The sequence below is a fragment of the Plecotus auritus genome (assembly GCF_963455305.1).
Source record: "Plecotus auritus genome assembly, chromosome: 1".
NCBI classification, from domain to species: Eukaryota; Metazoa; Chordata; class Mammalia; order Chiroptera; family Vespertilionidae; genus Plecotus; species Plecotus auritus.
Window position 1 is genome coordinate 88,040,251 of NC_137770.1, and position 13,367 is coordinate 88,053,617.

Consider the following 13,367-nt stretch of genomic DNA (forward strand, 5'->3'; position numbering starts at 1 on the left):
GCCACCAGAGTTTTACCTCAAAGCAATTCTTTCAAGTGAAGTCATTTTTCTAATGTTATAATCACAAAATAAAAGTAAGGAAGGGAGCACTATAATATTAGTGTACATTTCAGTTGTTTTCATTAATATACCATTGTAATTACATGTGATCAATGCTATTACATGATTTATTTTAATAAAAATATCTATCATTTGTTAGGCTCATTTTTAAAATACTGAGTGAATTATTCAGTTACTATTCCTATCAATAGGTAGGATATATTTTAATAACCAAAAGACATTTTGAATATTACTTAAGTGTATTGTTGTTAATAGCATTACTGCAATAAGTGTGAAAGTATTTCATTTGTTTAATAAACTTGAGCAAATGACTTAATATATCAGTATTGCTGGGAATTAAGTTCCTCACTTTGGAAAAAGAAGGTACCATAAGAAAGAAAACACAGAGAAATGAACCTTCTAGGTTTGTTTTTTAATTTAAATTAGAGCCAAAATAAGGTCATAATTTTATAAATGCATAATATATGTGCATATACATATATACATAATTTTAAACATACATGAATATAATTTTATATTATGTAAGAAAGTACTAAAACACTGATAGGAATGAATAGATAGAAGAAAGATGTTAAGAGGACTCTTATCTGCCAAATAAGGACATAAGCTAAACACTTAAATAAATAATGATAGAAATAGATTATAATATTGAATTAAAAATCAATCTATTAAATATATACTAATACTTAATTTTTTAATAAAAATTAAGTGGGATATAAAGGTAACTATCTTATTTACAAAAAATAAGGATTAATAGCTATTAAGTATAGAAGAAATTATAGATATAACACATCATTTCACAACCACCATAACAATAATGCACCCAGGAAAAAGGCATCAGTAGATATCTTTGTAAGACAGGATATTCTTGTAGGCTCAAATTATTAATTGCAAGGGTAAAAAGTACCTTTCAGTGGATAAACTGGTGGAGACCATTTTAATCAAGTGACTAAACTTAATACTATCTGTAATACAAATTGACATTATGTGCTTTACAATATGATAAACTAATCACCCAGGTAGTAATACCACCAAATTTTATAACCTGAGTCTAATTATTAAAAGAAAAAAAGAAATAATTAAAAAACTCAAATTAAAAGATATTATGTAAAGTAATCTAAAGTAGACTTTAAATATATCAATATTCTGTAATACTAAGAAGTCTGTGGGAAGTTTATAGTTTAAAGAAAACTAAAGAATATGATAACTAAATGAAATATGCAAACCTTATTGGATTCTGAATCTAAAATGTTTATAAAATATTATTAGAATAATTGATAGTAGATAGAATTTAATATATATTGTATAATAGATAATATTGTATTACTGTTAAAAGTTTTCTCTATGGCAGTTGTATTATGGTTATATAAGAGAATGTCCCTATTCATAAATGACTGATATTTTATGCATTAACTAGAGATTAAGTGTTGCAATATTTGCAACTAATCCTAAAGTGGTTTATTACATAACTAGTAGCCCTGGGCACGAATCTGTGCAGCAGTTGCTCTCTGCGGGCCCTAGCCACTCCGCGCCCACTGCCCAGAGGCTCTCTGTGGCCCAGAGGCCCATCTGTGGCTGGGCGCAGAATGCTTGCCTCATTGCCAGGGTAACGACGCAAGCATTCCATGCCCCAGCCTGACCAGAGGCCCATTGGCATCTGGGAAATGCAAATGACTTCCCTCCTTGTTCTCAGGAACTCTGATAAAGGGCTTCCTTCCTCTTTCTCAGCCGACTTTCACCCCTGTGCCTCTGCCACCAGCCCCTGCTGTCACACTATCCTCCACCCCCTCCACCCTCTGGCTGCCCGGACTTGACCTTGCCCGGGAGTCAGGGACCATTCGACTCTGCTCAGCTCGCTGGTTCCTTCTCTTCTTATGCAAGTGTTCCCCGCCCCGGCCTGGCCAGAGGCCCATCCGCCAGGCCACTCACGCTGCCCACTCTCAGTGGCTGCCCCCTCTCCTGGGACTGGGGGACTCTGGCAGGGCTGAGAGGACTGGGTGCCGCCATCTTGTGGCTATGAGTGCTGCCATATTTGTGATGGAGTGATGGTTAATTTGCATATTACCCTTTTATTATATAGGATATGAGAGAGGTGGGGGAAAGGAGGGAGGCCAGAAGGGAGGAGAAGTTTTCAGAGAGACTGAGAAAACTAGAAGAGAGTGGGAATGAGAAAGGTAAGAGCTGAAATTGGTAAAATATTAACAACTGATATAATAGGGAAAGCACACATGCTATTCTTCAAATAATTCCTACAACTTTTTAAAAATATATTTTTATTTATTTCCAAGAGGAAAGGAGAGGGGGAGAGAGAGAGAGAGACATCAATGATGAGAGAGAATCATTGATTGGCTGCCTCCTGCATGCCCCCATACTGGGTGTTGAGCCTGTAACTGGGGCATGTGCTCTGACTGGAAATCAAACTGTGACCTCCTGGTTCATAGGTCGATGCTCAACCACTGAGACATGCTGGCTGGGCCTGCAACTTTTTGATAAATTTAAACATTTTCAATATAAAACTTGTGAAAAAATAGTACAGTAATTATTTTTACTTCATTCTATATCCTCTATAAAATATAAAAAAGACTTTATCAATTTTGGCAAATATTATGTTATATCTTTTGTTGTTGTTATTGTTAATCCTCACCTAAGGATATTTTTCCCATTGTTTCCCATTGAGTTTTAGAGTGGAAAGGAGAGAGAGAGAGCTGTGAAAAGACACATCAATTGGTACCTGCAACCCAGGTACATGCCCTTGACCAGGAATCGATCTGGAGACCCTCTAGTTCATGGGCCAATGCTCTAATTATTTAGATACTCTGGGCAGGGGTATTACATTATATCTTTGTATTACTTATAATAAAATGTCTAACAATAAATTCCTGATGAAATATAGTAATTTATGTAGACACTTCAAGTAATCTTAGAAATTAAGAGCTGCAAGGGTTTTGAGAGTCAGAGAAAATAAATAATAAATCCCACTTTTTATATTTTAACGTTTTGGTCATCTTTTTTCTGTATCATAAATTTCTTCATTTGTTTTTTTTTTCCAACTTAAAAAATAAAAGTGAACCTCTTTTCTCAATCCAAAGCCTGCTTCCAGATACCACTTATCCTGCTCTTCTCTCACATCTACTAGTACACCTTCTATTCCCTCTCCTCACCTGAGACCCCTTCCACACATGGCACTTACCACTCTACTGAACCTGCTCTCGTCAAGGACACCAGTGACTTGGTTGTTGCTTTATCTGATGTGTACCTTGCATCAGATCAGTATCTTTTCCTTTTCTTGCTCACACTGTAGAGATTATTTAACTAGGTTAACTTCTTCCTCCTTCAGGAGGAATATATCAAAGGATAAAAATTCCCCTAGCTTCCACATTCCTCTCATTATTTTAGGTCTTTCATTGTTAGTCTCCCTTGCAGATTCTATAGCTTCTCTGGTTCCTTAAATGTTTGTGATTGACAGATGTCTATTCTAGTGGTATTTTTTTCTTCTTGTAATGTCTGTGGGCTATTTCATCTAATATTATGTTTTTAATGTCCATCTATATGCTGGTGGCTACAAAATCTAATTAGAATAAATATCTGTCCTAATTCACAACTATTATTTTTAGGTATCGTCCAGATATCTGAAATTGAATATGTCCATTTTTTAAAATTTCATTGATGTACTCTATACTAATGGAAATATGTGTTTTTTTCCTTATTGAAGAATATGTATAAAGTGCTTACTATATACCAGTTCCTTTCCTAGAAACTTGGAAATATATCAGGCAGCATTTTTAAAATATATTTCTCTCCTTAAATATCTCATCAAATCAGATATGCCTTGAATTCACTTTTAATTTGTTCATTTCTCCCTGATAATAAAATATTACTGTTTTCCTTTGTTTGTAATATTAATCACTAGAATCAGTTTTAAACTCATGCCAATAAGTTTAAACTCATATCTATTGATAAATTAAAACTTCATATTAATAACCATGCTTCTGAAAACCAGCCAATTACCAATGCTGCCAGACACATACCCTCCTCCTGAAAGTCGGCCACGTCCTAAATATTTTATTTTGTTTCATTTAACTTCTCAAAGTGTATATAAAATCAGCATTTTGGCTTGTTCAGAGATACTATGTCTTACATGTGTAGCTCTACCTTGATTTCAAAGAAAAATTTCAGCTTTTTAAAAATCTGATGTTTAATGTTGACATTTTCTTTCCACATTTCTACTCTATTAACATTACTTTAAACCATATTTTATCATGTTCACCTGAGTTATTGAAACAGCTCTTTCATTAGTACATGTGGCACTATTGATTTTATCCATTCTTCAAACTTCAAACAATTCACTCTATGAGGCCAGGGTTACCCTGATGCCAAAATCAGGCAGACACATCAGAGGAAAATAAAATGGCATACTAATATTCCTTAGGAACATAGATGTGGAAATCCTCAATAAAATATTAGCATGCTGAATCAAGCAACATATAAAAAAAAGATCATATACAATGACCAAGAGGCATATATCCCTTGGTATGATAGACTGGTTTAGAATATGAAAATCAATCAATGCAACCTATATTGATAGAATAAGGGACAATCAACAAGGACATCTCAATTGGTGCGGAGAAAGCTTTTAATCAAATCCAACATTCTTTCAGCCCTGGCCATGTTACTCAGTTGGTTAGAGCATTGTCCTGATATGCAAAGGTTGCAGGATGGTCAGCGGTCATACAAAAATCAACCAATGAATGCATAAATAAGTAGAACAAGAAGTAGATGTTTCTTTCTCTTGCTCTTCCTTTCTCTGTAAAATCAATAAATAAAAAATTTTTAAAAATCCAACATCTTTTTATGATAAAAACATTCAGCAAAGTAGAAATAGAAGGGAAATCCCTCAACCTTATAAAACTATCTATGGAAAACTCACAGAGAGTATTATGCTTCATGTGACAGGGCAAATACTTTTCCTCTAAGATCAAGAACAAGAAAAGGATGTCCATTTTTGTTACTTTTAATATTGTACTAGATGTTCTAGCCATGGCAATTAGTCAAGAAGAAAAAAATAAACAGCATCAAGATTAGAGAGAAGCAGTAAAAGTATCTCTATTTATGTATTATGAATTACATGATTTGTATATCTAGAATCCAGGATAAGACACACACACACACACACACACACACACACACACACACAGCATTTTAGAACTAATAAATGAATTCAGCTAGGTCCTAAGATACAAGATCAATATAGATAAATCAATTGTATTTCAATATAATAGCAATGAACAATTTGGAAGTATTAACAAAACAATTCCATTTACAACAGCATCCAAAAGAATAAAAATGTAGGGATGTGTTTAACAAAAGAAGTATAAGATCTGTACACTCAAAAGTATAAAACATTGCTGGGAAAAAAAGACCTAAATAAATAGGAAAAATATATTATTTTATTGGAAGACAATATTGTTAAGAGAGGAATACATCCCAAATTGATTGACAGATTTATTACAATCCTTATAGAAAATTTTAGTTTATTTTTCTTGCAGAAATTGACATATTGATCCTAATAGCCAAAGCCATCTTGAAGGATAACAAAGTTGAAAGACTCTCAGTTCAATTTAAAAACTTATTTCAATCAAAACACTGTAGCAGTAGAATATAATTGAGATTCCAGAAATAATCACATACAATTTGCTAAATGATTTTTAACAAGAGTTCCAAAACCATGCGGTAAAATGTTTTCTTTAATAAATGGTGCTTGGACTACTGGAAACCTACATACCAAAAAATAAAGTTAGACCCCCCTACCTCACTCCACATAACAAATAAATTCAAAATGGATAAACAACTAAAATGTAAGAGCTAAAACTATAACATTCTTAGAATAAAACATAGGTGAATATGTTTGTGACCTTGGATTATGAAATAATTTCTTAAAAAATGTGACCAAAGGAAATATAGATAAATTGTACTTCATCAAAATTAAAAAATATATATATTCTTTAAAGGACACAATCTAGAAAGTAAAAACTCAAGAGACTTATAATCAGAATATGTAAAGACCTCTTATAGCTCAACAATAAAAAGATAACATAATTTAAAAATGGACAAAGACTTTAAAAGATATTTCTCAAAGAAAACATAGAAAGATTCCTCACTGGTGTTTCTCGGTATTTAGAGCCTCTGTCCCCACACTGAAGGGTCTCGGGTTCCATTCCTGGTCAAGGACACATTCATGGGTTGCAGGTTCCATCCCTGCCCTGGTTGGGGCCAGTGTGGGAGGTGATGTGTGCAATGTCTCTCTCTTTCCTTCCCTCCCTCTATCTCTCTCCTTTGTACTCTCTCTAAAAACCAATGGGTAACAACAACAACAAAAGAAAACAGAATCAAAAGTCCTGGCCAGTATGCCTCTGTGGATAGAGCGTTGGCTCACGGACTAAAGAGTCTTGGGTTTGATTCTGGTCAAGGGCACATACCTTGGTTGCAGGCTCAATCCCTGGCCCCAGTTCAGGTGCACACAGGAGGCTACCAATTGATGTGTCTCTCTCACATCATGTTTCTCTCACTCTGTCTCTCCCCCTCCCTTCCACTCTTTGAAAAATCAATGGAAAAATATCCTCTGGTGAGGATAACAAACAAACAAACAAACAAAAAAAGGATCAACAGGCACATGAATGATGCTCAATGTCATTAGTCATCAGGAAAATGCAAGTCAAACCACAATGAGAAACCACTTCACACTCCTAAGTTGTTTAATTTTTTTTTTTAAAAGACATACAATAACAAGACCAGCAAAGTCATAGAAAATTTTAATCCTCATACATTGTTGATAGGACTATAAGTTGTAGCCACTTTGAAACAGTTAGTTCCTCAAATTGTTAAATCTAGAGTTACCGTATAAACCAGCAAATCCACTCCTAGGTATATACTCAAGAGAAATAAAAACATATAAAATCTTGTACATGATTGCTCATAACAGCATGGTTATAATAGCCAAAAAAAAAAAAAAAGAAAACATCTCAACAGTCCATCAACTGAAGACTGGATAAACAAATACAGTATTATGGAAATATAAATATGGCATATAATTCAGCCATACAAAAGAATGAATTATTAATACATTCTACAACAAAGATGAGTCTTGAAAACATGATGCTAAGTGAAATAATATTCATAACAAACTATATATTATATGATTCTATGTGTTTGAAATGTCCAAACAAGGAAAGTGCATAGAGACAGAAATAGATTAGTTTTTAGGAGCTGAAGAGAGTAAGGAATACAGGGTGAATGCATGACGTTTCTGTTATAGGATGATAAAAATATTAAGGGATTAGACAGCGATGATAGTTCAACTCTGTGAATTTATTAAAAACCAATGAATTATATATCTTAAAGAGTGAATTTTATGGTAATTTATTCTCAATAAAGCTGTCATAAAATCAACCCAAAGTAACATGTCTAAAATGAATATCTAATTTTGTTAAATCTGATTTTTTTTCAATAGTTTTCAATGGCATCCTTTTTCAGATAAAGTTCAAAGGCCTTGATTTGGGCTTCTTACGCTCTTTATATAGGGATCTCTATGAACTCTAGTTTCATTTCTTGGCATTCCCCTTCCCAACTATAGATATACCAAACTATGTTTCTGTCCTATTAAACTTCATTCTAGTCTATAACTCCAAAACTTTGAATTCTCTGTGCTCAGTTCTTTGAAGAGACCTTCTCTATCTTTCACTCTGCTACAAAACTTTCCTACTATTAAAGTTAAATAGGTTTGCTAATCCATTAAATACTAATAGGTACTATACTCGACTATAATTCTTTGTTTAATGTTTCTCCCTCTCTCACTAGAATGGAAAGTCTATGAGGGTAGAGACTGTGTCTCTTTTGGTTCCCATTTAATTCCCAATTCTGGATGTAACAACATATTTGTTGAATGAAGGTATCAATGAATAAGCTCACTCTGGTATTATTTTCTGAATACCTTTTTGAATGATGGCTTTAGTAAGAGTTCTAACTAATGAAGCTGGATGTTTTTCTATAAAATGTTATTTTAACAGAAATTTTATTTGAATTTTTATACCATATTTATGATATTGCAAAACTGATGCATTGATTGACCACATTATAGTAAAAACATTTCTATGGCTAGATCTCTAATCACTTTGATCATCTGTATTTCACAGTTTTCATTGTCCTTCACTAAAAAAAAAATGCTCAATCATCTGAATAATTAGTTTGTCCTTAATAAATTAACAATAACAATAGTAGAAGTAAATTTGCACAGTATCATTTAGTATGAAGGATAAACAAAACATTTGGGTCTTCTTTAAAAAATGACTATATTCTTCCCTTGTCACATCATAAACTTACATTGGTCAAACAAGTCAGATTCCATTAGTCTGTGTCTGCTCAAAGTCAGCTATGCAGAGAACAAGATTCCATGGGCCTCCTGCAGGTTTCTCAGTCAGCTCTGCCCCATTTGTTATAATAAAAGCATTTGTGTCAACTTATGTTTGCAGGTGGTTTATATTATTAAAATAGACAGCCACAAAGATGGTAGGATGTTCATTTAAAAGCAACAACAAGAAATTTTCCATCTAAATTTATGGGGTAATATTGATTAGTAATTAGTGATTTTTCAAATGACGATTAGTTAGTGATTAGTTAATATAACATGTTCAACTTAACAGGTATATTAGTCAGAGCTCTCCAGAGAAACAGAACCAATAGGACGTAGAACAGAGAGAGAGAGAGAGAGAGAGAGAGAGAGAGAGATGGGGCAGGGGGGAGATAGAAAGATTTAATTTATCATAAGGAATTGGCTCATGCAATCCTGGAGGCTGCTAAGCTCTAAATCTATAGTCAGCAGCCTGGAGACCTTGATGGTATACTTCCAGCCTTAAGACCAGCAGACATGAGACTCCGAAGAGCCAATGTTTCAGTTCCAGGCAAAAGGCAAGCAAAACAAAACACCTATGGCCCAGCTCTGAAGTTGTCAGGAAGGAGGAATTCCTCCTTATTTGGGAGAGGTTTTTGTTTTATTCAGGCCTTGATCTAATTGAATGAGGCCCACTCACATTAGGGAAGAAAATCTGCTTTTCTTGGTCCATTGATTTAAATGTTAAATTCACCCCAAAACACTCTCAGAGAAACAGCTGTAATAATGAGTGCAAATATCTTGGCACTCTATGGCCCAGTCAAGCTAATCCATAAAACTAGCCATCCCAACAGGCATTTATTAGGTATTTTCCGTTTTGTTTGTTTTTAGTTTTTAAGAAGAGTTGTTGGTAATAAGTGGAATTCCTTGTATTCTGGTTTTCAGATTGGTGTCTGTGGTAGGTAGAATTCTAAGATAGCCTCCAATGAGTCATCTCTTTATGTAATTTCCTTCCCTTGAGTGTGACTTGAGCTTGTGACTTGCTTCTAACCAATAGAATACGGGAAAATCATTTCCTTGATAATGTTATACTATATAATATTCCATCTTATAGTGGAGTAAGAGCTTCTCCTGCTGGCTTTTAAGAAATAAGTTGCAATGTTATGAGAGAGCTAAAAGGCAAAGAATGACAGGGGCTTCTAGTTGCTGAGAATAGCACCTGGCTAACAGCTAGCAACCTCAATCCTACAACCAGAAGATATTACAATCTCCCTTCAACCATGTGAGCAGCCTGCCAAACAACTAGATTGCAACCTGTGAGAAACTGAACAGAGGACCCAGCCTTGACTCCTGCCCCATCAAAATTGTGAGATGATAAATGTATGTTGTTCTAAGCCTCCAAGTTTGTAATAATTTGTTAAGCAGAAATAGATAACTAAGGCAGTATTCCTGCTGCCAAACTCTCCTTTAGCTTCAACATAAAAACTATTCTTCTTGTCATATTTTGAAAAGTGGATGGGCAAATTGCATTTAATTACAACTTAATAGGGCAGATATAGATGGTCCAAAATTGGAATGAATGTTGAAACCTGTGCAGGAGCAGGGCTAAAAGAAAATTCAGTCTCCTAAGCAGTAAGGATTTGACTCAGAAATGGAGCAAAAGCATGATGACAAGGGCAAAATGCGTTCAAGTATAGGATAGGGTATAAGGGAGTTGGCATATTTTGATATGTAAGCAGACTATTTGTGTTGCCAAGTTTGTAAACTCATAGCAGAGAATTGGCTTCCAGGTACAATACTCAAATATCTAAGAAGCGAAAGTGCTTCAAGTCAGGGCTCTATTCCAATGAAAGCCAGTAGCCTGAGCAAGCAGAAACAGGATTCATGTCCATTAATAAGACAGTTCCTGGCTTATGAGAATTGGGATAGAATAAACAAATTCTGAGACTCCAGTTATCTGTGTTATAGTTACTTTTTGTTAGGTTTGACTCTGAGAGTTCTATATTTCATCCTAATCTATGACAAAATAAATATCATTGACATCTAAACATTTGGGGCAAAGATCTTTGCATTAAACTGCAGAGCAAGTACATATCTATATTCCATATATATATAAGCCTAAGTGACCATCCAATCATTTGACCATTCGCCCGATAGCTATGACGTGCAATGACCAACAGGGGGCAGATGCTCCAACCAGTAGAGGAGGGAGCCTCTAGTACATTCATAAATATGAATGGGTCAAATGACCCTTTTATTCCTCAGAGCAATCATAGGCCTTGCAGAATGAGGACTTCCCCCAAGAGGTTCTAGCTGCGTGATCATCACTGTACCCATGTTGTGTGTAAGGGTGGGGGAAGGCAGGTTGCATTAAAAGACAAATAGGCCCCAAGTCTATGTCTCTGATAATGTTCAGAAAACATCCACAGCAACAATCCAAACTACTCTCACAAGATGATTTAATGAAAAGTATCAGCACTTGGTCACTGCTTACCTCATTCCCAACTCAATCCAAAATGTTTGGCTACCTTCTTAAGTGTATTTTTTTTCTCATTTGTATAACATGTCCACTTATCTCTCTTTACATTTACTCACAGAGCAACCCTGGAGTTTCTTTGCCACTCTTATATGCACATTTACCTGCTATAGGACATTGTAAGAAATCTATATATATAATAGAGAAATATGCTAATTAACCAGGACACCGTAAAGGGTCAACCAGACAGGAGGAGGTTGTACGTGCAGCGTCGGGGGCGGAGCGGCAGGGGCCTCCGTGTGCCTGCACTGGGGGAGGGCCTGATCAGCAGTAGCTGTGGCTGCTTCAAGGGCCAGAGAGGAAGGCAGGGCCAGACCGGTGACTTGAGGGTGGTCGGCGCCGCGTGATTTTGAATCGTGCGCTGGGCTCCTAGTAGTTATATAAGTTACTGAATATTTGCTCAGGAGTTTTCAATATAAACTTTTTTTTCAAATTATTTCTTAGTACTAAGAGAATGCAGTACATAAAACACTAGAAGCATGCAGGCACTTGTTTTCTACTTCATCACTCTCATCACCTGAACAGTTCACTTTCTTGAGAGTATGAAGTTTGTGGTTATATTTTACCTAGCATTTTTAGGATGTCTACAGTGGGAGGAATATTTTTTCTAAGATGTGTAGTCAACCACCTTGCTAGCAATGATATTCTAAGATGATTTTGGTTTAAATGGAAAAAAAAAGATAGGAAAATAGTTTAAAGCAAGAACAGCAATTAGACTATATTTTAGGACAAAAACATTTAAACCATATTTATTAGGCAGAATGTAAGGTGTAAAACTTAAGGGGAAAAATCAAGTATTCTAGCAAGTCATATTAGTTAAAGGACATTCCAGACAAAAAGAACAGAAAGAGCACATAAAAGGGGCCAAATAGGACAGGGTATCCTAGAGTAAAATGAACAGTACAAAAGCCAAAGTAATACTTAAGATTAGAAATACACAGTGTGTTCAGATCATGGGGAGTTTGGGATGTGATGCTCAACGATTTAGAATTGGGCCTGAACCTAAGAATTTTAGTTGAGTGCTGGCATTACAGAGAGTTGGGCTTTTGTAATCTTGCTTAGAGCTCATTATCACACCTGATAGCCCTTCATTCTCGGCTCCGGCCATTTGACATGTTCAGTTCTTTATCTAGGACCAGCCTGACCTGAGGCAGGGAGTTCTAATTTGGCAAAATCATTTTAGGTTTGTGGGCACAAACTTTAATTTAAAAGTTGTTAAAAAATAAAAATACATTTTTAAAAGTTGTTATTGCCTAATGGTGCCTAGCAGAAAGAATTACAAATATTATCTGAAGGGATTCAGCCTCGATTCAGTACACGTAGATTCTCACATGTAAATCCATGCCAAAGTTGAGCTCACAATACAAAATTTCCAAAAGGCAAAATAAACAAACCACCACAATTAAGAATTAGTAGAAATCACAAGCAGCAAAATGAAAAGCTCAGGAAAATGACAGATATTGAAATTTGGAAACAGAACATAGCTAAGTGTGCTTAAAAGATCCAACTAAATAAAAGAGTTGAATGAACAAATAAGTAAAACACTTTGAAAACATACCTAACATTATTCAATAAAGGAAAGAAAAAGTTCCATGCACACTTCATTTGCAGCAGGTCAAGGATTTTAATGTAAAATATTAGATAAAGTGCTAGTAAGAACCATGGAAGAATATTTTATAATTTCTAAATGTGTAAATTCTTTCTGAAAGTAAAAATTCCAGAAACTATTAAAGAAAGGACTGAAAAATTCCTATAGAAATGTAGAAGACTTCTACATGGTAACATCCAACAACAAAAAGTGAAAAGAAAAATGACAAAATGAGAAAAAAATGGAAACTCACATCATGGGAGGGGAAAAGGGCTAGCCTGTCCCCCATATTAATAAAGAATGCCAACAAGAAAAATATAAAATTCTATATAATATGGATATAGGATATGAACGTCAGTCCTCACAAATGGAAAGACAAATGCCTTCTAAACATGAAAAGATGCTTCACTCAGTCAACACAAAGACCAGCAAGTTAAAACAACTAGGAAAACCATATCTCACATATCAGATTAATAAAATTGCAAATATCTTATATTGCACTGTACTATTTAGACTTTGGGGTAATAAGCCCTATTGTCCATTGCAAATGCCTTTGCAAATGGCTGCAATCTTCAGAGAATGCAATTTGACAGAATTATTAAAACAACAGATTCATATCACATTGACCCAGTAATGCTCTACATGATCATTGATTTATACATTGTTATTTATTGAAATATTGCTAGTAATGGCATGATTTAAATAATCTAAATATCCATTATTAGAGGTCTGAATAAATAAATTGAGTTATAACCATAAATGGGATTATTATGCATCTATTAAAAATCACAATGAGGAAG